We start from the raw sequence: 27,852 nt of genomic DNA, 5'->3' as shown, positions 1-27,852 counted from the left end.
GAAGGAACCACCAACGAATTAAATGTATTTATCACCTTGTTTTCCTATGAAAATTGACTGTTTAAGTTCAGTCTCACAAAAATATGTGTGCCCTGGGTTAGTGAGAGATTTTTGGAAAACAGCAAAGCTTTGTATAAGGCAGGGGTCCTCAAACTTTTTCAGCAGGGGACCTGTCCACTGTCCCTCAGACCTTGTGGGGGGGCCGGACCATATTTTGAAGGGGGAAAAATGAACGAGGGATGATGAGTGGCACGTGAAAGGGCTCCGGAGAGGGGCTGCTTTAAATGGCGGCCGCTTGAGAGGAACGCTCAGCCAACCGCAGCTTCTGTGTCTTGCAAGTGGCAGGGGCTGGCTGTGGGACGATGAGTGGCGTGCGAAAGAGCTCCGGAGAGGGGCTGGCGCCAATAAAGCCCAGCCCCCTTCCTCCTCTAAGCAGGGCGGGGAGAAGCCAGGAGGAAGGGGGGGAGCGGCAGCGGTGCCACGTGAGGGGGATAGAGGGAGAGGGAAAGAGTGTGCGTGCTAGCGATCCACGCAGCGATTCCCGGACCATCTGCAGGCCAGATTTAGAAGGCAATTGGACCTGATCTGGCCCACGGGCCTTAGTTTGCCGACCCATGGTATAAGAGGTTCATCTCTTAGCCATAGCTACTTTTTCTTATCTTGCCAGCTGGAGCACAAACTTCCAGGGTAAGCACACAGAAAATATGGATATGCTAAAGATGCTCCTAAACTGCAACCCAGCTAATGTCTGCCTATATGAAGCATTAGCAGAGGCATGGGTTAATTAATCTGGCAACAAGGCAATAAATTAAGCAGAATCTGATATGCTGAACTTAAGGGCTGTACTTTAAATCTTTAAATTCATAGGCAGGTTTTCGTCTGTGCAGCAGGGCTGGAGCCATTGTGGCCCCATCTCAGATTCAGCCTCTAGACTCCTTGACTGCATTTGTTTACATCCTGAGCTGTCCTTTCCGTACACAGCAGAGCATCCAGGATCTCAGAAAGAGCTACAGCAAGTCTATGAGCCAGCACACTTTATTTGAGTGGAAAGTGATCTTAATAGCTCACTCATCTGTGAACCATTCTCAGAGCTCCATCTCCCTCCCCCAAACTGGGCATTGTGAGAAATCTTCAAGACTGAGATCAGCCAATGAACAAGGGACAGCTTGCAACTCTGATTTTTTTCATGTTAGAAAAATAACAGGGGTTGTTGTTGTTTAGTCGTGTCCGACTCTTTGTGACCCCATGGACCAGAGCACACCAGGCACTCCTGTCTTCCCCTGCCTCCCGCAGTTTGGTCAAACTCATGTTAGTATCTTCGATAACACTGTCCAACCATCTCGTCCTCTGTCGTCCCCTTCTCCTTGTGCCCTCCATCTTTCCCAACATCAGGGTCTTTTCCAGGGAGTCTTCTCTTCTCATGAGGTGGCCAAAGTATTGGAGCCTCAGCTTCAGGATCTGTCCTTTCAGTGAGCACTCCGGGTTGATTCCCTTCAGAATGGATATGTTTGATCTTCTTGCAGTCCATGGGACTCTCAAGAGTCTCCTTCAGCACCATAATTCAAAAGCATCAATTCTTCGGCAATCAGCCTTCTTTATGGTCCAGTTCTCACTTCCATACATCACTACTGGGAAAACCATAGCTTTAACTATACAGACCTTTGTCAGCAAGGTGATGTCTCTGCTTTGGGGTACCAAACTGTCTAAAATATTGGGGGGGGGGAGGTAAGCCCAACCCTGCATAATCGATTACATGATGCGGTGTATGCATACCATTTGAAGGGCAATGCCCATCAACGGGGGGGAGCTCAAATATTTTTGGGGGGGTAGAGGGACCTCAGCCCCTCCTATAAAAATATCTTTAACATTCAAATGCTCTTTTTCCTAGAGCAACCATCTAAATTTAATGTTTCCTGCAAAACAATATTAAGCACTTCTTAGAAAAGAAGGTATACTGGATGCTTGCCTGTTTTACATGTTTTCTTTTGCTGAAAAACATAACTGCACACTAAGTAGCGGATTTGCAAAGACACTTCTTGTACTAGAGAGGTATGGATATGGGCATTCAGGGCACAGAGGAGGGGCAGGAAGTTGTGCAGAAAGCAAACAGTTCCAAAACTTATGTGTACTGTATACAAGAATCAACACTTCTTGAGTGTTAACATGAACTTGCCCTACAGACTGAGCCACCAGCACATTCCAGTTCTATTATGCTCCTGATGCTAGTCCATTGTGAGTCCTCCTTTTCTCTGCTTCATCCTTCAGGCATATGCAGTAAGAGACACATCTCATATGTCTACCCTCATAGGGTTGCATTAGGATAAAATGAATGGGGATGGAGAGAGAACCATGCTCCTTGGAGAGGAGGAGCTGTAAGGACTGCAAAACACTGGCAGATAAACCTTAGGACATGCACTGATAATCCTTAAACATCTCACGTGATAATAAAGTGTAACATCATGACATAATTAAAACCCATATCATACTTTCCACGAAGAGATGTTAAAACGATTTCGCCTTATGAAAAAGGTGTGTGTGTATGCATGTGCTAACATGCAACCGCATTCCAGGCGGGCAAAAGGACAAAGTGTGCCTCAGGGCACATTTAATGTGCACACCATCATGAGTAAAGACATTTCACTTCCTTGCCTGCTTCTCTACTGATCAAAAAAACCTCTGCACAACCAGACTCTATATAGTTATCATACCATCACTATACTACAGTGGTGCCCCGCAAGACGAATACCTCGCTAAACGAAAAACCCGCAAGACGAAAGGGTTTTCCGATTTTTTAGCGGCTTCGCAAGACGAATTTCCCTATGGGCTTGCTTCGCAAGACGAAAGCCCATAGGGAAATCTCCGGGGACAGCGGGGGAAGCGCAGCGCGCCTTCTCCTCTGTTCCTGGACCTGTCCTAAGGCTTGCGGTGGGAAGTCTGGGAACAGAGGACAAGGCGCGAAGGGCTTCTCCTCTGTTCCCGGGGCTTGCGGTGGGAGGAGGGTTTTTCCTCCCCACCGCCAACATTCAGAACAGCATTCTGAATGTTGGCAGTGGGGAGGAAAGCCCTCCTCCCACCGCAAGCCTTCAGGACAGGTCCGGGAACAGAGGGGAAGGTGCGCAGCGCTTCTCCTCTGTTCCCGGGGCTTGCGGTGGGAGAAAGGTTTTTCCTCCCCACCGCCAACATTCAGAACAGCATTCTGAATGTTGGCGGTGGGGAGGAAAGCCCTCCTCCCACCGCAAGCCTTCAGGACAGGTCCGGGAACAGAGGGGAAGGTGCGCAGCGCTTCTCCTCTGTTCCCGGGGCTTGCGGTGGGAGGAGGGTTTTTCCTCCCCACCGCCAACATTCAGAACAGCATTCTGAATGTTGGCGGTGGGGAGGAAAGCCCTCCTCCCACCACAAGCCTTCAGGACAGGTCCGGGAACAGAGGGGAAGGTGCGCAGCGCTTCTCCTCTGTTCCCGGGGCTTGCGGTGGGAGGAAGGTTTTTCCTCCCCACCGCCAACATTCAGAACAGCATTCTGAATGTTGGCAGTGGGGAGGAAAGCCCTCCTCCCACCGCAAGCCTTCAGGACAGGTCCGGGAACAGAGGGGAAGGTGCGCAGCGCTTCTCCTCTGTTCCCGGACCTGTCTTGAGGACTTGCAGTGGGAAGAAGGTATTCCTCCCCACCGCCAACATTCAGAAGGCTGTTCTGAAGGCTGGCGGTGGGAAGAAAAGCCCTTCTCCCCCCAGCCTTCAGAAGATTTCCTGCCTAGGCTGCGGATAGCAGCCTGCTGCCCCGCACGAGGGGCGCTCTTAAGCAGAGCGCCCCGTGCGCGGGGCAGACATTCGCCGCTTGTGGAGCCCTGCAGGGGAAGTCTTGCAGGGCTCCCCAAGCTGCGAATGTCTGCCCCTCGCGCGGGGCAGCAGGCTGCTATCCGCAGCTTGGAGAGCCCTCTGGACCTCTTCTGAAGGCGGGTGGGGGGCAAAAGTCTTTGTCCCCCCTGCCTGCCTTCCCGGGGGATTTTAAAATGCTGGCGGGCGGCAGCGCTGCCGCCCGCCAGCATTTTAAGATCGCCCCAGACAGCGGAGAAGTCCTCCGCTGTCCCGGGGTTTTTAAAATGCTGGCGGGCGGCAGCGAAGGCTTCGCTGCCGCCCACCAGCATTTTAAAATCGCCCCAGGACAGCGGAGAAGTCTCCGCTGTCCCGGGAAGGGGGGGAAGCAAAGACTCCCCCCCCCCGCCTTCAGAAGAGGTCGGGGGACAGACTTTCCCCGGACCTGGTCTGAAGGCGGTTTCCATAGGAACGCATTGATTGATTTTCAATGCATTCCTATGGGAAACCGTGCTTCGCAAGACGAAAAACTCGCAAGACGAAAAGACTTGCGGAACGAATTAATTTCGTCTTGCGAGGCACCACTGTACTTGGAACTCTAGAGCACAGCACTTCCTCAACCCCAACTCCAGTTTAAAAACCTATGTTTCAGTTTTCTCTAAAGCTATCCCCATACTGGGTGAGACGCTGTCCTACATTCCAAATCCTGAAGTTTACAGCCTTCAACATTTTTGCAAAATATGACAATCTGATTAGAAAAACAAGGTGCTTCCAGACAACTATGATGGTTAGAGTATTAGCAATGTGGCCAAGAGCAGACATAACACTGCCAACCTCTGCTGGAAAGAAGTGGGAGCATTATAGTGACACACTGTCCATTAGGTGTGGAAAGTTGGGATCAGAGATTTTAGTGTCACAATTTAATACCACCCCTCAATAAGATGCTGGTGCTCTTTTCAGCATAAGCTATAAAGAAACGTTGGTTCAATGTGATTCCCCAGGTTTCTTTTCCTGTTTCTCCTTCCTAGCAGAGCTCTATGACCCCTGAAAGATATTAAATGTTGGATTATAGATAACTTTCTAAGTTCCATCTTTATTGAATGGCAGGAGAATCGTGCATCTGGGATATTCTGAGTGTCAGGCTTCTACAATTTCAGGCACTGTGGAAAGTGTTTGGACTATTCAGATTTTAAGTACCCAAACTTGGTATCAAAGTCATATGGCAAAGCAGAGTATGATATTAGCTATCCTTCAGTACAGTTGTACTTCACAAAGTGTTTTATTGGGAACAACACATTTGCTAAGCAACGACTCGCCTCATGATCCAAAATTTCAGTATCATTTATTTCCTCTCCCAACGAATTATCACCATCTGTGCTCAATGATAGCATTTCAGCAAGAGACTCTCCTACAACACTTATGACAAATACCTTTTTGATTATGGTAGCGCAGGACCAAAGTCTTGATTAAGAAATGAAATCTTCTTCAACAACTTTATCTACTGAATGATTTTTAAATATTACCCACCCCCAAGAAGCTGTTCACCAAGGCAGAAGTTAAAACCAGGGCTGGGCTGGTTTTCAATGTTATTATCAATCACTTCATGGGTACTTTCAGCAGCAGGTAAGCCAAAATGCATCCCAACAGGACTTTTGGTTTTGGGCTTGGCTACCAAAGGGTGGTATTCCAGACAATCCAAAGTATGGTGATGAGTCACAATGCATACAAATAATCTGGGACTGCCAGCAGGCCTGCTAGGCAGCAGAAGTGGCAGCAGCCTGGTGGTGGTAGGATCAACAACAGCTGGGGGGGTGGGGGGCAGAAGCAGCAGCAGCCTGGCACAATAATCAGCAGCCTGTGAAGCTGTAATGTGTGCACACTCAGAGGATGACCTCCAAACTATCCTAAATATCTTCATAGAAGCTTATGAAAAACTTGGCCTATCACTCAATATCCCAAAAACCAAAGTGGTGTACCAACAAGAAAAAACAACCCCTCTGCAGCACCACAAATCCAACTTAATGGTGTGATATTGGAAAGTGTCAATCACTTTTCCAATCTTTCCACAAGGGCCGACACCAATGCCGAAATCCAGCATCGCCTGAACTCTGCAAGTGCAGCTTGCTTCCGACTGAAGCGCAGAGTGTTTGAGGACCAGGACATGTGCAGGGAAACCAAAATGCTTGTTTACAAAGCTATTGTACTACCAACTTTATGCTTGTGAAACATGGACCACTTATAAACTCCATTTCCAACTCCTTGACAGATTCCATCAATGGTGTCTCCGAAAATTTTTACACATCACTTGGGAAGAGAGGTGAACTTATGTCAGCGTACTGGAAGAAGCAAAGATCACCAGTGTCAAAGCAATGATTCTTCAACATCAACTTTGTTGGACTGGTCATGTTGTTCAGATGCCTCATTATCGTCTTTCAAAGCAACTACTCTATTCCCAACTCAAGAATGGAAAGCAAAATACCGGTGGACAACAAAAGAGGTTTAAATATGCTCTCAAGGCAAATAAAAAAAATGTAACATAAGCACTGATAACTGGGAAACTCTGGCCTGCGAGCACTCCAATTGGAGAACATGGACTTTGAAGAAGCATGAACTCAGGGCAAAAAGGAGAAAAGAGCTAAGAGGAAGGCATGCTTGGCAACCCCTCACTGTGATCAACTGCCACCCGGAAACCTATGTCTTCACTGTGGAAGGACGTGTGGCTCCAGAACTGGTGTCCACAGTCACTTATGCACTCACTGTTAAGACCGTGGTCATGGAAGAGAATCTTACTCAGATACGGGTGGTCGCCAAAGAAGAAGAATATTAATAAGATTTGACTTCAATACAAAAGCAAAATATGAAACCTACTCTTCAGTTATTCTGCATATTTGCTATAAAGATCAGGAATGTTAAGCATTCAACAACCAATATGGATCTTCTGCCATATTTTATTTACCCGGTGTCCTATCTTCTGGTAGAATGTTTATGTATTGGGCATATGGTTATTTCAAGTATTATACTGATTTTGTAAATCACTTTGTGCTTCTGCTGTCCAGGAAAATGGATCCAAAAAGAATGTAATAATAAAAAAAGAGTTTGTAGCAAAACAGGCCAGATGTTGGTAACTATGGGATGGTGCCATTCCAATGAGAATTTGCAAACACTTGGAATCCTGGTGCCTTAAATCTTGCTTACAGCAGTAATGGTTTATAAACAGTGCCATAGAGCAAATCCATATAGGCTATCATGAGCAGAAGCCAGCAACTCCTGAAATAGGTTAAGAGGTTCCAAAACCTCACTGATTTCCTTAATACAACATGTTTAGTAAAAAGACATGCATACAAAGAGAGATCATTGTCTTGCTTCATTCAATTGCTCCCCACCCAACAAGTTTCATGGCTGAACAGGATCTCTCCAGTTCAAGTCCAACATACTCTCACACCTCTTGTTCACTCTTCGTAGTTCCATGATATCAATGAGGTGCCCAAAAGAGGGTGTCTTATTAAAAACCCACAGGAATGCATTTAGAAATTGCTATGCTAGTGAAGCTAATTTGCTCAGACTTGTTCACAAGGAAAAACATCAATGCAGGTGGCAGAGTCTTCCAAGGATCTTCTCCTACCGCAACAGCAAAAGGGAATGTAGCAGGAGAGGGGAAACAAACTAGTTTGCAAGTGTTCACAACAACTGGCAAACATGAAGAAGAACAAAAAAAAAAAAAAACCAACCCAACAAACCCCAAAACTTGCTAGACTTTACACCTATATTTAAGACCTCAGCACCACCCCCTGGATCTTCCCATAGTGACAGCAATTAGAGGTTTCATAACCAGTCTAGAATGGGTAGGTTCTCAATACAATGCTACAGAACATAAAGATGGCACAATATCATAATCCCTATCTGTGTTACAGCTATGAAACTTTGATATTGTAGCCATTTCCTTTTATGAAGGGTTGGGAACTTCTTTCAGTTGAAGGGCTGCGATTCCTTCTGGGCACCCTCCAGGGGCCCCATGCAAAAGTGAGCGGTGAAACACATGTAGATTTTACCTCTCAAAAATAGGTAACTTTCGACAAAGGCTCACACACCCTTGTCAATCCTCCATTCAAGCAAGCAGGAGTTATTATCAGTGTTCAGTGATACTTTCCAGTCATGCAAACACGCAAGGATGGTGAAAAATAGGACTGGTGAGGGGTGAAACCTGGGAAATGTGACTTGGCCAGGGAGAATCACAAGAATCAGATAGAGAGGCCTGGAGGACTGCATTCAGCCCCAGGGCCCAAGGTTCCCCATCCTTGTCTTATAGCATAGGTACCTTTGTCTTCCATCTCATTGGTTTGAGAGCATGAGGTGCAGCTACTGCTGTACATTTTCAGCACCCTAAGATGGATTCTGTTTCATAAAATGGCTCCTGCGCACTGGCTAAGGGCTGGTTCCAGACACTACAACAGTGTGGATAAATTAATAGGTTTGTAACTTTTCAGGTTTTGGGAAGAAAAACCAACCTGAGCCAGACACAAAGCAAGCCGACAGCGGATCCCTCCAATGAGGCACCTGTCTCCAACTTAAAGACTGAAAGCAGCATCAATACTATTTCAGATTTGTACAGAAACAAGTCCAGGAACAGACAAGCTGGAGATGGGGGAAGAAAAAGGACATTAGTTTGGACATCAGAACAAGAAGATCCCTGGAAGGAGTCTGTGGAAAAGGCTTCATGCAAGGCCACATCCAACTATCACAGCTGTAGAGGCTCGCTATCGGAAAAGGTTGGAGCAGTGTTAGAAACTGAGAAGAATGCTAGGAGCCATTGTAGGCACCAAAACAAAATGTCTAGACAATGAATCAGGGGGTCTGCAACATAGTGCGCCAGCAAAAGATGCTCTTTTGCTACTGTTCTACCCCGCCAAACACCTGATTCACCTGGCAGTGCAGCAGCAAAAAAAAAAAAAAAGGACTTGTCTTTTCCTGCTGGGCAAATCAGGTGTTTGACAGGGATAGAGGATCCGCCAGACCAGCTGACTGCAGCCAGGCAGGCGGAGATGTGACTGGTGCCCGGTAATTTCAAATGCTGGTTGGAGTTATCTGTGCCTACAGAGCTGCTCCTTTTACTTTTGGCAGCAGTCTCACCCAACCCTGTATGACGTAAGAGGGCTATAGACAGAGCTGTAACCAAAGCAGCCTGTCCCATCCTCAGTGTATATGGGTGACATCATTTTATAAGTGAAGAGAATGCACACCAGTTAGCCTTAACTGTGGTCAGCATCAATCCAGCTGTATCATATGTAATGCCACCGTGGGGAGGACAGGCAAAATTCACACACTATAAGAGAGGTACAATTATGATTAAGTACTGGGGGTATTAAGTGTATATCCACCCTTTAAGTCTTTTAACTAGACACTGAGCAAAAAGTGGGCATCAAAACTCTTTTCACCTTCATACAAATGCATTACAGCCCTTTCTATAAAGCAGCTTGCCAGTTTCTCACAAACCTAGCACAGCAAGTAGAAATTTTATGAGTGCTCAAATGTACTGAAAGACGTGCAAAGCTATGGGGGCAGGATTATGCTGTGGAAAGATGTTGGCTGTTGGCCTGGGTGTGCTCTGTATGTGCTGAAGTCTGTGATTAGTCATGCTTCACAAAAGCTTCAGGGATTGCTGTTCTCATCCTACAGACTATTAGCCAACTGTGGGGGTTGAAGAAGAGGAATGGCAGGATTATCCAGATTCAACAGCTACCTGCTAGTAACATATTCCAATTACTTGCCCAGGCCCCACGATGTGAGTTTTCTGCAAGATTTTAAACTTACTTCAATGTGGAAGGACTGAACTCTGTATTTTTTACAATCCAGCCCTATGTCTGCTTCCACTCAAAGGTCCTAACAGGTGAACCTGGGCTTGTTCTACAGTGTGTGTATGGTTGCAGTACTACTGAAATGAACTTAAGATTCTAGCAAAGATGCCTAGCAGTAGATGCATAGTGAAATCACTCCCAAGATACCAAAGGCAAATTTGAGGGCACATGACTAACAAAAAATACCATACTTAGCAACTGCAGTTGCCATTTATTTATCTATCCAATATTAAGCTCACCTCAAAAGTTAAGCGTAGGGCATGTGAATGTCTAATAATTTATTATTATTATTAATCATTTATACCCCGCCCATCTGGCTGGGTTTCCCCAGCCACTCTGGGCAGCTCCCAATAGAATATTAAAAACACGATAAATACAGCAAACGTTAAAAACTTCCCTAAACAGGGCTGCCTTCAGATGCTTTCTAAAAGTCAGGTAGTTGTTTATTTCCTTGACATCTGATGGGAGGGCATTCCAGAGGGCAGGTGCCACCACCGAGAAGGCCCTCTGCCTGGTTCCCTGCAACCTCACTTCTTGTGGTGAGGGAACCGCCAGAAGACCCTCGGCACTGGACCTCATGAATATGGGAATAGCTGATTGGCATACCTGCAATGCAGAATGCCTGTATTCTCACAGGAGCAACACTGAAGTACCCTAACTAGTTGTATCCAAGCCTATTAATCATTTGCTTAAATGATAAATCTTTGAAGAGATTGTAAAAAATCCTTTTGTCCAAAGAGCAGAGAACTGACAAATCATTAGCAAATGCGCTCTTCCATATCTTTCCCTTGTATGTCACTCTGTCTAAAGTGATAGTTCACTTGAAAGAAGAGTCACATTGATTAAAAAGTTTGTGCTCTGGAGTAAATAAGGCCTCCTTTGCTGATGCTAAAGAGCTTCCAAACCACCAGTTTTTTAAAAAAGAAACTTCCACTCTTAAGGTCTTTGCCCAGAGCAGCCTCTCAGCCACTGGCTCTCTTCCTTGATCTACTCTGGACAACTGTTAATAACACCCTGTTTATGAATATACACGTCAGTTTCCCCCCTCAGCTATTCTGTGGTCTTAACCCTCACACTGTGCTAATCAACTCCCTTTTTCCATCCAACTGTCAAAATCCCATCTAATTAAACCTGACTACCTGTCTTGCTCCCATCCAGGCCAATCAGAGGGAATTTACCTGTTCTAAGCTCCACCTAATAAAATCTCAAAGTGGTAGTCTCACTCTTCTCTGTCAGAACTTGTTACCAAGGTCTATTGCTACACAGGTTTGTACATAACGGTACAAAGCCTCGAACTGCCACAGAACATTGAGGACACACATATACAGACATTTATACACAGAGAGAATTTCTTCACATTCCCCAACTCCAATATCCATTGTGCAATCCTTCAACAGCACCAAGTCCACAAAGTAATCAAAGGCCCTCAGAGATGTTATGTATTTGGGTCAACTTGCAGAGGCCAGACAGCTGTTTCTGCTCAGGTTTGATGGCAGACCAGCTGTTTTTAAGCAATGACTGAGTTCACGCAATGGATTACATCACACATATTCTGATAGTTCCTGTGCCAGGCCCTGGTTAGGTGACCGAAGTTCTAACTTGGAGTAGTAGTGCGGGTAAATGCACAACTCTGAGTAAATAGAGCAATTTGGAGACAATGAGAACCAGAACGTGACACATCCTAGCAGTACCAACAACCTGGATTCAATGCAAAATGTTCCCAAAAAAACCCTTCCCATCACCAACCTTTAAGGTCAATAATGAATATAGCACAGGTTGATATAGTACACTGCTAGCAGCAAATATCCAAACAGACAAAATGTGACTACACCAATGTATTGTTTACAGTGAAGCCGCAACATGGCTATAATGCTCATACAGATCAAACGCTTATTTTATGCTTGAAGTAGATTGAAGCCAAGACTGACAGCATGGTAGAATCAATCATACCATTTCTCCCAGGTGAAAGGAGAAGAGATATTGTTTAAAGTCTACGTAACCAGGTTTAAGATTTGTGCTACTTGCCTCTAACATTTTCACCCCCTACAACACCTTGGCATCCTTACAGAAAGCAGAAATAAAGGTTCTAGGAGTAGAGCGACTTCACACGTAGGTCTCCATTTTGAAAGGGTTTATTGTTTCTTCATCACTACTGATCTTTGCCAAGAGGAAAAAGAGGGTCAACACTTTTTTGCCTATATTATTAAAACGCTGAGAGCCCACCAACAAACAGCATAAATTGCCACTGCCATCCCCAACAAGCAAAGTTCAAAAGCTTTGCAACTAAGCAGCAGGAAGGACTTAAGAAAAGCATCTATCATCCTCCATGCCTTTATGGGAGCAAATTCAACCCAGAGAAAGACATAATTTCCGTGAGCAGAAATTGTTCAGCTTACAGTACATGAGAATAGACAAAGTGATAGACACTTTGGCCATTTTCACACAAGGCTTAAAAGAGTTTATGCTCAAGTCTGCAAGTGTCAAACCTACATTGGGTAGAATGTACATTTACTTGCTCTTCAGAACTCTATTCTGCAGTAACAACATTCAGACGCAACAGAAAACAGACCAAGAGGGGTTAAAATGTGCTTTTTTTAGAGTTGTAAAATATCACTCTACGTGTTTACATAGAATCAAGTTCTAACAAGTTAAATAGGACTTGGTTCCTAGTTAACTATACTGTATTTACTTATGCAGCCCGAGAGAAAATGTCGCAAGACAAAATAATTTTTATGTGTTCCAATGATGCTCACAGATTGAAGATAACAGAAATGCTTGGAGTTTAGCAAAAGCAAAACAAAAACTTAAGGGCTGATACTTCACTACAGTGATACTTAGATTTCTGTCCCCTGGTCCCAGTTGTTAGGCCTTCTTTGCCACCCAGTAGACACTCAATGGACTGGTTCACACACATGTGCCTGAACTAGTAAGAGGCTAAGCAAAGTCTCAGGCTTATACACTCCCCCTCCTCTCTTTGTATACGGCTAGAAGGACTTCACTAGTATCTAGCTTCCATTTTTACTAATCCTGGCCAGCCCTTAGGTAATCCATCAGTTTCAAAACAAGTCCAGCTTTACACAATGGGTTATGAAGTTGATGGTATGAGGAATCTCTCCCTTCACTCCACTCCCAATGTATTGTGGGACTCCAACTACCTTTGTTCCTGGACTTTGGCCCTGCTAGCTCAGGTTGAAGGGAGTTGGGAGTTAAACATCTATTGGGTCATAGCTTCCCCATTCACTGTTGAAACCAGGAGTGCAAATTCAACAAGATTCTTATCAAATACAATACAATACATTCTCCAATAATAATTGGGAAACAATCATGTTAACAAAGGTCTGATGGATTCCACACAACTAACTTGGAAAACTCTAACAAACTGAATAGCATGCATGAAATTAATCCACCCCAGTCCATCACCATTTTATACCCATACCAAGGTAAACTTTCTCTGACTCTGTTGTACCTAGAGGAAATGCCATGTAATTATTAAATATATAGGATTTTTAAAAGCAAAGGAAGTAAATAAAGGAAAGAGGTTTTCAAGAAACACTAAAGGAAAGAAGAGAGAAAGCACACAAGAGCAATAAAAATTACAATGTGAGGAAGATGGAGGTTACCAGAATATGAGAGAATAGTCTCCCAAACCTGTAATTTAATATGGCACATTCTCACTGGAAAACACACACAATTATCCACCACTGTTGACTATACTGTAACAAAACAGGATTGTATTCTCTATATTATTGGATCATATAAAGGAGACAAAATGGGTTTGCAACTTTCAATATTCTCTGAAAGTTTATCAAAATGTCATTTTACAAGGATCAGTGTATTAAAGCAAGTGAAATTTAAAAATGCTTGACTTTTCTCCAATTTTTATCTAACCACAGTTTTAAAACCGACATGCACATAAGTATTGGATATACAATATACATTTCATGTTAACAGTGTCCCTGCCATCCAAAGCATTCATTGTTTACCACTCAAACATCCATCTCGTTCACTAGAATCCTTGTTGGGAACATGTGAAACTATGGAATATTTTATCACCTACAAAGCTATTAACTGCACTGCCTGCAATCCTATGCACACTTATCAGGAAGTAAGTCCCACTAAAAACACTGTGTGGCTTACTTCCAAATAGACATGCCTAGAAGTAGCCTGTATTTGCAAAAAGGCAACATCATACATGCACCTAAGACTGGGGGTGGGAGGAGGGGAGAACATGTGGCTATGACAAGGAAAAGACATTCGAGATACATGTAGCTTCCCAACACTCCTTCAGTTTTCAAATATAAAGTTCTATTGTGTAAAAACTAGCATATGATGTCATCTCTCTGAATACACAATAGTAGAGATTCCAAAGATACCATTCCATGGCTGCATCAACTTGCATTTTAATGCAAATGCTAAATGTATTAGAAACCACAAATCTTTTTTAAAAAAGTACTTAGACAAGTATATATGCAGTACACGTAACCATGAGCAATAACAAAAACAAATATAGCAGTGTTCTTCCCGACAGCGTTGTTCAGGGTGATAAAACCAAATAGTCAGGGCCTCATCTGAAGGAACAAAAGATGAGAGAAGGGGTGGGGCAGGCCATTGCCCATCAGGCTGCAAATGACTTTTATTTCCTATGCATTATGCTAATCAAGTCAGTCATTTCCACCTGTTTTCTCCCACCCCCAGAAACACACCCTACAACCATTGTTCTTGAAGCCAGGATTCCCTTTCCATCTCTTGTAACAACAGGCTATGCAGGAGGCCAGGAATCAAAGCTTTCCAAAGGCAGAGATTTATCATCCATCAGTCCTTCTATTTGCTCCCACGACTGTCTCTGCCTTTGGAGAGACTCATCACCGTACTGTACTTTGGATTGTCCTGAATACCGCCCTTTGGTAGCCAAGCCCTACACCAAAAGTCCTGGTGGGATGCATTTTGGCTTGCCTGCTGATGAAACTGAGTGTGTGATGATTGATAACATTGTCATTTATCTGTTTTAGACCTCTAAGTAGTAGCCATTGCCAGAATATTGTCCTGTTCACCTCTGTACAGTTCCATACTTATTTCAGACATCATGGTAGATTGCAATGTTTATCTGGTGATAACATTGCAGTGTTTAGCTGGTGAGTTATCATGGTTGAAAACAAGATATAGCCTAGCCCTTACACACATTGTGATTTGTGATATATTGCCAGCTCAAATCTTATGAAACAATTATCATGATGTGAACTTCAAACCGGTTTTGGAAGATATATCAATATATCACCCAGCCCTACTTCCTTCCACAGTGAGGGGGCATGACAAAGGCTGCTTTGCCAATCCCTTCCTCCCAAGGACAGGGGGTGTGATCTAGGCAAGCCTGAGAGGACTTGAACTATGATCTTAACCACGCAACTAACTAGCTGTCATGCACAGTTATTTTTGACTGCAATTTCCCACACTTCCTTACTGCATAAATTCATTTCTTAAGAGAATCACATGAGGATTACAATTTGATGGACACCTCTGGAATTTACCCTATGTATAATAGTGGTACTCCATTTATCAATAAATAAGTATGTAATTCAGTGGCATTAGGGTTAAATAAGTTAAGAAGCATGAGAAAATATTATGTCTGAGGAGAAACTAAGTGCTGTAAAGGAAGGCAGAAGGGGGGCTTTTGTTTGGATTTCTATGAAGCAGTTTGAAAATTAGAGGCGCTTTCAAAATCTAAACTGTCCTTAACTTATGTGATAGGGCTGCCTATTGCTGGTTTACAGATGCATAAAGGCGAACAATATAAAATTAAAACATTCAAATGGTGTTCCTGAAAGTAGTGTTCTACAAAGCTCTTCCAAGTGTTTATTTAGTCCACACATAGACACACCCCTCCACCTTTTGACAAGGCCCTCAAAGGTATGGAATCGAAGACAGAAAATACTTTGAAATTCCATTCATGGACAATTCAAATTTATACTGAAAAAGAGGGGAAAGTAAAGGAACCAAACAGAAACAAAGAATGAAGGGGGGACGACGACTTTCTAAATCAAATGTCTAGATTACTCTTCAGTTAGAAATGGTGATCTTTTCCAGACCTTTATCGTGCCAGTCTAGGACACTGCTTTCACAATTTGCCGGCATGTAAAACTGTCAAATGCTACTGATAATATTACTGTAGCAACAACTGACTAAACATAGCTAGCAAACAGCCAACAGCCCTCCTCTGTTGCTTGCACCCCAACAACTAGTGCTCAGAGCCATGTCTGATGTTTAATTACCAACTAGAAAGTTCACTTCAGGCCACTGTTCTAAAAAAAATATGCACACCCCTATGTTTTAAAATGCACAAGAAAGCAGCAAGGAAGGGTTGCAAACATGACCACTTGTCAACAACGCTTACTATAAATACCTCCATCTTTTCTTTTTTAGGAAATTAAAGTTCTTTGTTCTTTCCCAGTACTGTACACAGTTCCATGCAGCTATATTTTTAACAAAGAAACAATCCATAAAACCCTATTTATATTAACATTGCTCAAAATGTAACAAACCCTGTTTTACCTAAGTAGTGGGACAATGTTTTAGCTTCTGTAACAAATGTGTCATTAGATTATAAATTACATTTTATACAACATTTGTATAGAACAGGACTACCTACGTCGACAACATGCTGCTGGAGATGTAATAAGGGAAATGCTTCTTTGAAGCACATGTTTATGAAATGTCTGACACTTACAAATTTGTGGAGGAAAGTACTAGGATGCATAAATACTACATTAGGAAAATATTTAAAATTGACTGATGATAATATTACTTGAAACTATATACCAACTATAAGGGGTTTGATGATGGGCCATATTGTAATCACAATTTTAAGTATTTTTTATTTCCCCTCTTTTTCCTTTCACTTTACTTCCTCACTGAAAACTTGCAATAGAGTATGAATATAGAACATATGCTTATTCATTACTCATATGCAAACAGGTTTTACTAACATATCTTCAATAACATGTTTTTAATTGTTTTTTATTGAAAGATTTTCCTGGATAACAAATGTACAGATAGTGCCTATATTTTCAGTTCATAGAATCTTTTCTATAGGTCAGTTACATTCTTAATAACATATTTAACAATAGGTGCAGTCTTAGGTACAGGAAACAAGAACCTGAATGTAAGAATTTTTATGTCACTTTGGGAAATTGTTTTTAACAGTAATGCTACCAACAAGTTTATTAGATAAACCAAGAGTCAAGGAGAATATTTCTATCACTTTCAATTCCTGTCCAGATTCATAATTGCAGCTCCACAACTCTGATGAAAAGAATATGAGCAAGTGAAAGAATGATGGTGCAATCCTTAAACATATCTACTCAGAAGGAAGTCCAACTGGGAGTTGTTACCTAGTAAATGCACTCAGTTGTTGTTGTTGTTTAGTCGTGTCCGACTCTTCGTGACCCCATGGACCAGAGCACGCCAGGCACTTCTGCACTCAGTAGTGCAGGCTAAAAGAAGTGAAACCCTACGTATCTAGGCAAATACCAAGACCTCATTAAATTTCAGGAGACTCCTGGACTGATTCCAAGAAAGGACACTGAGTATGGTAAATAACCCCAATCTCTTTGTTCATTAATAACAATCCTATATGACAAACCTGTATAACAATAATAAAATACTGTATTATATTTCAACATGAAATTATCATTAAGTAATGAGTTGTTTGAAAGTTACCTGGATTGAGCCTTCCATAAAAGTTCCTCTTTATTAAAGTTTTGTCATGAACTCTCTATATATTCACACACTCACACGTAACCACTGTTTATGTTTGTGCATGCATGGTGTATCATGTCCACCTTGGTGAAGAAACTTACATTTTCCAAGCCTTGAGCCAGCAAAGAGTGACAAATTCATTTCCTTCCCTATTACACCACAAGTGCACACCCCCATATTTTCCACATTTATATATCTGGGAAGCAGTCCTCAAAGTAGTGTCAATGCACAAAGTTATTAGAATAAAATGCTTTCCCCAACTCAACTCAACTCCAACCCCACCTACCACCACCACCACCCCCCGCATTAAAAAGTCCATTTGTATTTTTCAGTCCTGTTTACCAAAGGTAGAACTTCCACTGCCTGTACATGACCTAATCTCAACCAGGGCTCAGAGAGAGAACCAGCTTGGTCATACCATCATACAACATCATACAACAACATCCAGATAAAGAGTCATGAATAGAAAGGTGTTGGTTCACATCTGAGAAACTACAGCTAGTAGTCACCATCTAGAAATAAGAGGTAAATTTTTGAGGGCAGATGACTTGGTTTTCAGATAGATGTGAGAGCCAGCTTCTCTCTCTTAAAATAAGCCACTATGCCCAGGCAAAGTTCTAACTTTGTGATGCCGAGCAATTTGTCACCAGCACCACTTGACAGCATCAGGAGGAATTACTGATTTGCTGGTGATTTAAATTATTTCAGTCACCAAGCAGAAAGCCGTGATTTGAACTGTTTATTTTCAACCATTTCCCCATGAATCAGTTATTTTCCAGAGAAAAGACTGTCCTAAGCAGAGAGGACATTTTTTTTCCAAATTAACACAAATGCTAGACTAGATTCAAACACAATCCGATGCACGTTTTCTCAAAAGTCCCACTTGGTCCAAGAAGAGTGCACAGGGGTGAAACATCAGTCCATCTCCAACAAGAAGCTGCAATAGGACACACATGCTTTTGAGCCATTAGTGTAGCTTACATTCTCTCCACCCCCTGCTACAACTGTTGTTATTTAGTATGATAAATCATTGTTGATTCCCCAATATTAGTAGGCTCCCACCAACAGGGTCACCTGACTGATGAGAATGATATTAAGTCAAGTGTTCAGAGAGAACAACAAGGCACAAGGGAGCAGTGCCTTCCGCTTCCATGGGTGGAGTTCACAGGTGGGTTCTGAGTAGCTCCCACAGGGAGCTACTACACACTTAGTCAGTGGCCAGATCTCACTGTCTGGAATGACTTTTGTCTTTAACAACAGGATGTGAACCTCTCCCACCCTGCTTCTAGAGGGAATAAACTCATTCCGACTATAGCTCAGTACAGGCTGACATTACTGATTAGCCCAAGCAAGGACAGAAACATGCTTAAAATGATTTGGCAGTGGCGAATTTCAAAATCTGGCTGCTAGTGTTTAGCACAGGGCTCCCCCCTTCTTTTTTTGGGGTGGTGAGGATTGCGGGGGGGTCACATTCCTAGGCACACAGCATGGAATTTCTAAGATCTTGGGCCATCAGGCTCCTGGGATTTTGCCCACCATTAACTCGGAGAGCCAGAGTCCCCCAGCAACTATTCTCAAGTGACAGCTTGCAGCACTGGGAGTGGCATAAACTAGCAAGGAAGGAAGCCATGTTAACCCCTCCTCAATCAGTGCACAGTCATACTAGGAGGCTACTACAGGCTAGAAAGCAACACAGGATCAAAGGGAAGGATTAGGGGTCCCCAAAGGGGTAAGAATATAAAGCACTCATCGTTCTATGCAAAAAAAACCCCTCACTGCTGCCGCCTCCATGACCCTCCTCCCTTAAAGTCTTTCAAAACTATAACAAGGGAATCAGGGGCACTGCTAATCTATGCACTTGCCAAAAGAACAGCAGCCACCTAGATCTGCGGCTGTGAACAAACTTACTTCATATCATCTCCGACCACTCCCTAAATTGCAGATGGATGCCAGAAGAGTATGCGAGAACAAACACAGAGGTACTCAGAGTCCTAGCAAAATAAATAAATAAGCAAGCCATAGAGCAAAAGACTCTGGAAGGAGGAAACAAGCAGGCAAAGGAAGAGTCAGAGCAGGCTTCTGGTTTTGTTTTTTTCTGGAAGATGCAACGCCCCTCCCATATCCCCCTTTGCTTGGCTGGCAGGAAGTGTTTACAGAAAGCAGAGACCACGCAAACCTAGGCAGGGAGGCAGGCAGGCAAGCAGGTGATTCTTAACCCTCCATTAGCCCCAAACACGTCAGACTGGAGGACAACAAGCACACTGTGCTGGGGCGGAGGGGGAGCGAAGAGAGAAAGAGATCACATCGCCTACTTCCTTGTGTGCAAACAAGATGTGCAGGTCCACAGCTTTTAGAGCTTGTGGTACGAGGTGGCTACTAGACTAGGACAGGGGGTGACAGTATTGCCCCGTTACCCCTTCAGCTGCACACAAGCATCACACCACGCACCTGCAAATCTCTATGTGGGGATCCCTAAAGCATGGATACGCAAGCATCTTTACGAAAGGTTCAGCTAGTAACAAGTGAAGGGCTAACAACAAAGGGGAGGAGTCAGAAACCTCAGAATGAAGAATACAACCACATGCCTGAAGAATACAAGAGGCTACACCCCTCACCCTCGAACGTAATGCTGTCACCCCTGCCCTCCCCATCTACATGGAGACAGGCGCACCCCACTGCAGGCTGATATTCTGTGTGTGTGTGTGTGTGAGAGAGAGAGAGAGAGAGAGAGAGAGAGAGAGAAACGCACACGAGGCCATTTTCCCAATACACATACACACATCCACTGTTGCTTCCTTGTCAGAATGTATGACCTCACGCTTCCCTCAAGGCTCTTCTTTCCCAGGGACGCCTCCCAAACTTACCGACAACAACCCACCCCGACACACACACACACACACACACACTCACTTATGTCCCTGACCGACTCTTATACTTGGGCGTTTAAAATGCTACCGTGGGGAGCGCGGGGGGGGGGGGCGCAGAGCTGGACTTCCCCGCTCACTTTGGAAACTCGGATTACAGCTGCAGCAGCTTCAGCTGCGTTCCAGGAAGAGAGCGCGTCCGTGGCAGGCGAGCGCGCCTTTTTGCTGGCCGGCAAAGCCCAGCTCTGCGACGCCAGGCTGCAGCTCTCCCCACACACGCTCCCTGGGACACGCCGCCGGAGCCACTGCAGTGCTTGCTGCTGCGAGGAGAGACGGGCGACGCTCGCCCCACAGACCACTCGGTTGCCTTTCCTGTTCTTTTGCTGCTGCCAACAAATTACTTTTCCGAGGAAGGCGGTTCGGGGAATGCACTACTCCCGCCCACCCGCAAAAGAGCAGAATAAATCGGAGCGGGAAGGGGTTTTACTCACCGTCTGCTGTTCCCCCCACCACGAGGCTACTTTTCTTGCAAAGACAGTAGAGTAAAGCTGCGCTTTTCTCAGTGGGGCTTTTTTCTTTTAAAGGCAGCGTGGGGAGCGATGCAAAATTTGCATGGGGGGAGGATCAGCCCCCCGGGATAGATCCACAGATCCTTGTGTCCCTTTGCCTGCAGGCGGCTGGCTGCTCCAAGTCAGTTCCCCGCTGGCTCGATGCAGTGGTGAACTTTCCACCTAGGCGGTGGTGGCGGCGGAGCCCCCTTCTTGCAGCGCCCTCCCCGCATTGGCACCCAGCATCCAGGCGCTCTCTGTGCTGCGGGAGGGCGGGGAGCGGCGGCTGCTACGGCGTCGGCGTCGTCAGCCTGGACAATGTGTGTGTGCGCGCGAGGCGAGCCCCAGGCAGCGAGCAGCACACGCCCAAACTCCGCTCGCTCTCCGCCCCCTCGTCACTCACAACCTCCTCCCGGAGCAGCCGATAGGCGCTTGGGCTGAACCTCGGCGCCCCCCGCCGCGGCCTCTCCGCTCCTCCGACCTCGTGGTGGGCTGCGGGGCCTGTCAATCACGCCCCGCGCTCCCTTCTCCCCGGGCCCCGCCTGCCGGCCGCGCTGCTACTGCTTTGGCCTGGGCGCGCGGCGAGTTCTGAAGGGGCTTGGAGAGGAAACGGGCGTCGCGAGCGGGGAGCGGGGAATTGCCTCTTCTTTTGCCACGCTTATTTTTAGAGCTCTCCGCTTCCTCCAGTCAAATGAAGCCTCCTCTCCTTTCTTCCGGGTGCAGCTCTCTCCCTTTCCCGCTCAGCAAAGCGCTTCCTTCCATCCCTGGCTACCCCCGCCTTAGTCTCCACTCAGCAGGCTCCGCGTTTGCTTCCCCCACCCCAAAAGGCCCGCTTTCTGTACGTGGCCTGGCCTCCTGGCTGCTGTTTTGCTCTGACTTGCCCTGGTCGGTGTCTTGTTTGTCCAAGAGAGCCCTCGGATTTTTCCCGTAACAGTTTCTCCGCTCTCCCCGCCTTTTCTCTTATCCTGCCGCCGCCGTTGCTGCTTCCATTGGGCGCCTGTCCCTGCGCTGTTGTCTGTTTTCCCTGCTCAGGGGTGGACGGCATGAGTGCCAGGCTGTGAAATAAACAGGGCGCGGGAAGACCGCCTCCGCCCTGGGGGAAAGTCGTAGTGGGGGTCGCACAAAGGGGTCTGTTACAAACTCGTCGTGTTCTCCCAATATTGGCCCAAGTCAATTAATTAAAACGTTCCCCTGCACGAAAGCGCAGGTTCCAGTGATTCTTTAGAGGACATTCTCAAAAGTAATCAATATTTAAGTTTGTTTTCCCCCCCTGAAGCTTTCGTTTTGCCGTAACCTCCACCCTACTCCTGAAAACATAAGATTCTGAATTAATTCCCATAACCTTGAGTGTGAGCATTCAAGCGTGGTTAAATTAAAGCACTAGGGCGGAGGGAGGTGTATTCTTTCAAAGCATGTTTATGTAAATATGCTCACCAAACATATGCAGAATGCCCAGCAAGTTGGTCATAGTGTGAGCAGAGGGAGGCCATTATTACACATCCATGGACTTCGCATTCAGGCTACCGCTTAAAGTTGAGTACATATGGATAGATAGATAGTTAAGCCTGCGGAATCATGAGAACTCAGCAACATGATTGCTCTTACTCTGCTTCAGTGAATGTGTGTAGCAGGTACGGATTTTTTCTCTTCCCATGGAAGTGGTTGATAGCCTAACACTTGATGGTCTGGCATTGGGATGGAGGCTTAAGTTGTCCTCTACTCCCAGTGCCCAGGGTGTGGGTCAAATTTTTCTGCTTTTCAACCAGGGCCCAGATTGCCAACACTTTACACTGTCCCATAGCAGCTAGGGGGAACTAATTGTACTGTACTCTTGTTCTGCATAAGGTCTACCCTCTGTTCTGTTTTTTGGCCACGCTAAAGTGTCATAACTCAAGAACTGGCTTCAGTTTTTATACATTGAGTGGCAGAGTGATGACCACTATTATAACAGCTGAGGGACAGAGATAATGAATTGCAATGTACTTTTTAAAAATTATACAGCATATTATTTATTTCAGTAAAATTATACCCAATTCTCTTCCATCATGGAATTCATTGCAGTGTACATGGGACAAACTGATCAGATTCAGGCATGCTTAGTTTCAGCAATGCGGTTGTATCATGTGCACTTGAACCATTGTGGCATGCACTGCAAGACAACAACCTAGATAGCGGTTTGTAGCTGCCTGTAGGGGGCTGCAGGGTTCCAGAAGGGCAGTATGGCCATTGGAGAGAGCCAGAGAACCATTGTTAGGTGTAAGTGATTAAGAAGAAGAAGAGTTTGGATTTGATATCCCGCTTTATCACTACCCTAAGGAGTCTCAAAGCGGCTAACAATCTCCTTTCCCTTCCTCCCCCACAACAAACACTCTGTGAGGTGAGTGAGGCTGAGAGACTTCAGAGAAGTGTGACTAGCCCAAGGTCACCCAGCAGCTGCATGTGGAGGAGCAGGGAAGCGAACCCGGTTCACCAGATAACGAATCCACCGCTCTTAAATTTTAGTGCCAGCTGCATTTGTTTTCACACATGAAGCAAAAAGTCAAAACGATACCTTTCCCACATGTTCTTAATTGCATACAAGCCCTATGCAGACATTCTAATTATATACATGCTAGCTGGCCCCCAGCCCCTCAGCATATTAGAGGCTGCTGTTGTCTTATTACCCACCCTTTAACATCAGATACCAGGGTGGGTTAAAATTCAATGTTAAAAACAAATTAAAATGAATTACAGTCACAGGAATGGAGTTGGGTCCTGGAAACACATATTTAAGATGTCAAAGCCCAGGGTAAAAATGTGTGTCTTCAGCATGTGATGGAAGCTATATAATGCAAGGTTCCAGACACACCTCTGGGGAAGGAATTCCATAACCAAGGAGCTGCCACAGAGACTGCCCCCTTTGCTGATCTCAGCACTTAAAAGGGAATAATAAATAATAAAATAATAAAATTTTATTTATATCCCGCCCTCCCCAGCCAAAGCCGGGCTCAGAGCGGCTAACAACAGTAAAAGTAATACAGCATTCTAAAATCAATTCATTCTAAAATCAATTCGAAATCAAATTAATGGCAACCATTGGGCTAGAGTTCTGCGAGGATTACCAAAAGGGTGGGTCAGGCTGTGCCTTGGCCAAAGGTCTGGTGGAACAGCTCTGTCTTGCAGGCCCTGCGGAAAGATGTCAAGTCCCGCAGGGCCCTAGTCTCTTGTGACAGAGCATTCTTTCAGATATTTTGTGCCTAAGACATGTAGAGCCTTAAACACAAATGTTTAAATTTATACATTGGACATTCCATTACAACAGGGGCCAACTCAAACCAATGTGTATAGGCTTCACTCATGTTGAGAGCTATGCAGTGGGGCGGACCTGTGCACATGTGATTTCTAACATATGGCCATTGGGCTCTCCAATGGGGTAAGATTAGCAGAGTCATACCCACCAACAACAACAACCTGTGTACAAATAAAATATCTGCATAGTGCTATAGAAAGATGGAGACTGGAGCATAGACATAGCCAGGATTTATGGGGGGGCAGGCTTTATGTTAGTGGGGGGAGAACCAAGTTATCTGCGACACAATTGGTCAGTTAAGTATTTTTATTTAATTACTTTATTTAGAGGGGCAGCTGCACCCCTGGCTACACCCATGTACAGTACTGGAGAAAGGGAAACAGCACCCTTTCTGTAAACTGCAGCCTTAAAAAAAAGTTTCTTTTTCAAGTCTTGTGCAAACAGGAACACCCTGTAAATTCACTCTTCCTCCCACCCACTGATGGAACAGATCCTCACACAAAATATAAATGAATAGTCACATCGAGAGTACCCAATAAAATAATTAAATGAAGGTGTCTGTCCATAGTCTGCCACTGTTGCTCATGGTTGGTAGCCACATTCCTTTGTATATATGCAAATGAAATAAAGTCAAACCAGCCTTCTTCACTTTATTGCATGATAAGGTTTATTGAGTTCCATGAACCTCTTACGTTAAAGTAGGCTATACTTTTATATGACACATTTCATGTAATTATTATATGATGTAGTACAATAATCTGTTAATCATGCCTCAGTATTACACTGCAGGCTATTCCAATTATTACAGGCTGAAAGTAAGGGTTTCATACTTGAGCTTTTGTTCCTTCTATGCCAAGGGAACATGTAATAACCTATGCAAATTAATCCACTTTGTGCAAATTATCTGGATTTGCCTAAACTTGCTTGATTTGTAGAACTTATGCTTAAACATTTTTTATCTTTGTTTTTGTTGGTTTGTTGGTTTCTTTTAAGCACTACTGTAGTTTACAAAGGAAAGATCTGATGAACAGCAAAGATGCTTGGGTAGAGGAACATTGCTAGAGGCTATAGAAAATGATAGCCATGCAAGACTTCAATGAACAATGGCACTTTTGTCAGACACATCATGATCTCCTATATAGGTTTGCAACCATGAGAGCTAGAAACTTGCTTTGTTTTTTGAAAGCTGGGTCTTAAGGCAACAGTCATATTTACAAAGGCACAGATTGCTAGATACCAGATTGGGTGAAACAGAATCACAAAAGAGAACTAATGACTTTAACCAAATCTTATGGGGCTCATAATCAGCAAGAGTTCAGCCTAGTGAAAATACAACAAGTGAGGTAACAGCTGTTTAATCTGTGACAAACACTCCTAGGGCTACATAAGAAAGATTTAGGAACAGTTTATGAAATGAACTCCCGAAGCTTCACAGTATACACTAGACTCATCTCTATATAATTTTACAAACTCTTTTATTAGCTAGTGTAGTAGGGACTGTTTGGTTCAGTCACTTTGGGGCTCCCCTAAGCCTTGCTAATAAGAGAGGGAGGTTGCAGAATTTGCTTGCTTGAGCTGATTCCCCTCCTGCATGCTACTCACAGTGATTCTCTTTGCATCCCTAAGGAGCGCATAAAATATCACATATGCCCAAATTACAGGAATGCATGCTGACGACAAATCAGGGGATCTTAAAACTACAAAACCTCATCACACAGGTTTTGCTAAATTCTGAGCATATATTTCTTGTGAGGTGGCATGAATATACAGAAGTATATTTGCCAGAAAGATAATACATTAGTACCTCGGGTTAAGAACTTAATTTGTTCTGGAGGTCTGTTCTTAACCTGAAACTGTTCTTAACCTGAGGTACCACTTTAGCTAATAGGGCCTCCCGCTGCTGCCACACCACCGGAGCACGATTTCTGTTCTCATTCTGAAGCAAAGTTCTTAACCAGAGGTACTATTTCTGGGTTAGCGGAGTCTGTAACCTGAAGCGTCTGTAACCCGAGGTACCACTGTACTATGTAATATGAAATATGACTACTACTGCTAATACTAATTTGAAAACAGTCCCAGAGAGTCTGATGTAGTAGACAGCATCAGACCCTTTCCTAGTGACTATTCAAGGCTCAATCATGCAAACAAAAATTTCCCTTAAAAAGTATTTGGCCCTGAACCAGGAATTTGTGAAGCTCTGTGATTCTAAAACTAGTGTTATTTTTTGTGTGGAACAGATATATCAGGGTAATTAGTACTTTACTTCATCTAGTTGTGGGACTGTAAGGAAGGTAGGAGAGGATATATGGTTTTGATATTATCTCTCCTCACTCATGCTAGTGAGTAAACAGCAAAGCACATTCCCATTGCAACTTATTGGAAGCAAGTTGATGATTTGTTAGGTAAAGGTAAAGGGACCCCTGACCATTAGGTCCAGTCACGGACAACTCTGGGGCTGCGGCCCTCACCTTGCTTTATGGCCGAGGGAGCCGGCGTACAGCTTCCGGGTCATGTGGCCAGCATGACTAAGCCACCTCTGGAGAACCAGAGCAGTGCACGGAAACGCCATTTACCTTCCCGCCGGAGCAGTACCTATTTATCTACTTGCACTTTGACGTGCTTTCGAACTGCTAGGTTGGCAGGAGCAGGGACTGAGCAACGGGAGCTCACCCCATTGCAGGGATTCGAACCGCCGACCTTCTGATCAGCAAGGCCTAGGCTCTGTGGTTTAGACCACAGCACCACCCGCGTCCCCTTTATTTCCCTCTTAAAATAATAACAACACAACACCATCTTCTTTAAAAGTAAGAATAAAATTTTACTCACATTCAGTTCACAGCAGTAATCTGAAGGCAGGCTTTATCTTGTGGTTACAGTGAAAAGAAATCTGAGCTACATATCTCAGACTTTCTGCTTGTGGGCTCCATCCTTTGTGAAGGTTGAGCAATGCACTGGCTAAGAGTCAGGAGAGTAAGAGTCCAAGAGAGAGATGGTTGCATGGCCAGCCCTTTTATCTGGACAGCAAGGGTCATGCCCATCTACCTGGTCACACACAGGGAGAAGCTCCAGAGCAGGTTTGACAGGAAGTCCTCCCTGTCTGGAGCCACATTCCCCTGTGTGTCCATTCTTGCCAACAGGAAAATGTTGTACTTAATGGCTCTAGTAATAATACATCCCACACTAGCTTTTAATGAAAGTTGTGTTTGGGGGTTTGGGTTTGTTTCTTTTTGAAGGGATGTGAGAATACCCTCTAGAAATGATTCTCTGTTCCTTGAGCTGATAAGACGTCATAGATAGAGAGGCTGTGTGTGTAGAGATCTCTGGCTTTTGCATGTCTGAAAAGTAGCCGACAATACAAACCTAAGTGGCAAATCTGCTCCTCTTGTCCACGTTTGCTTCTTGCCCCATTTGCTTTTGCTTCCAGCTGCTGCTGGATTGCCTTGAAGAGAATGTGGTTCTTCGTCTGGAAAAGGATTCCTTACCTTTGGGGAAGACCATATTGAGCTTAAGGGAGCGATGAGCTGCCACAGAATAACACATCTTCTTTCAAACTGTGGAGTGAACTGCATCTTCTGAGCCCAATTCCTTCTCAAGAAAGGGCCCTTTCACATTCTGAGGAGGGGACTGCAATGTAAAGGATGGCTGGTTATTTGCAGAGGATGTGCTCCCACCAAGTCAATTCCAACCCTTCATCCATGAATATTTTTTTACGAGGTTCCACTTGTTATCTTCTATTAC

The 27,852-nt window shown here is 44.5% G+C and overlaps 2 protein-coding genes across 4 annotated transcripts in view; both read right to left on the bottom strand.

Annotated features, from left to right (window-relative positions):
• Positions 1–3,812, bottom strand: part of RNH1 (ribonuclease/angiogenin inhibitor 1) — a 151,610-nt gene extending 147,798 nt beyond the window's left edge. Inside the window, exon 1 of the mRNA XM_083757245.1 lies at positions 3,809–3,812. The gene's annotated coding sequence lies outside the window, so the exon portion shown is untranslated. The remainder of the gene's footprint in view (positions 1–3,808) is intronic.
• Positions 1–27,852, bottom strand: part of HRAS (HRas proto-oncogene, GTPase) — a 59,494-nt gene that overhangs the window by 24,391 nt on the left and 7,251 nt on the right. Inside the window, exons 1-2 of one of the 3 annotated variants that reach the window (XM_083698631.1) lie at positions 21,758–21,900; positions 20,769–21,697 (exon numbers count right to left, since the gene is read on the bottom strand). The exons of 1 other annotated variant lie outside the window; for it this stretch is intronic. The gene's annotated coding sequence lies outside the window, so the exon portion shown is untranslated. Of the gene's footprint in view, positions 1–19,321; positions 19,468–20,768; positions 21,698–21,757; positions 21,901–27,852 lie in introns of those variants that run through there. One more of the 3 variants, XM_083698632.1, reaches the window with a different exon arrangement.

The sequence above is a fragment of the Podarcis gaigeae genome, assembly GCF_964106915.1.
Source record: "Podarcis gaigeae genome assembly, chromosome: 1".
In the NCBI taxonomy this organism is placed as follows: domain Eukaryota; kingdom Metazoa; phylum Chordata; class Lepidosauria; order Squamata; family Lacertidae; genus Podarcis; species Podarcis gaigeae.
Note: the sequence above shows the minus strand (reverse complement) of the source record. Positions and strands in the feature narration are given on the sequence as shown.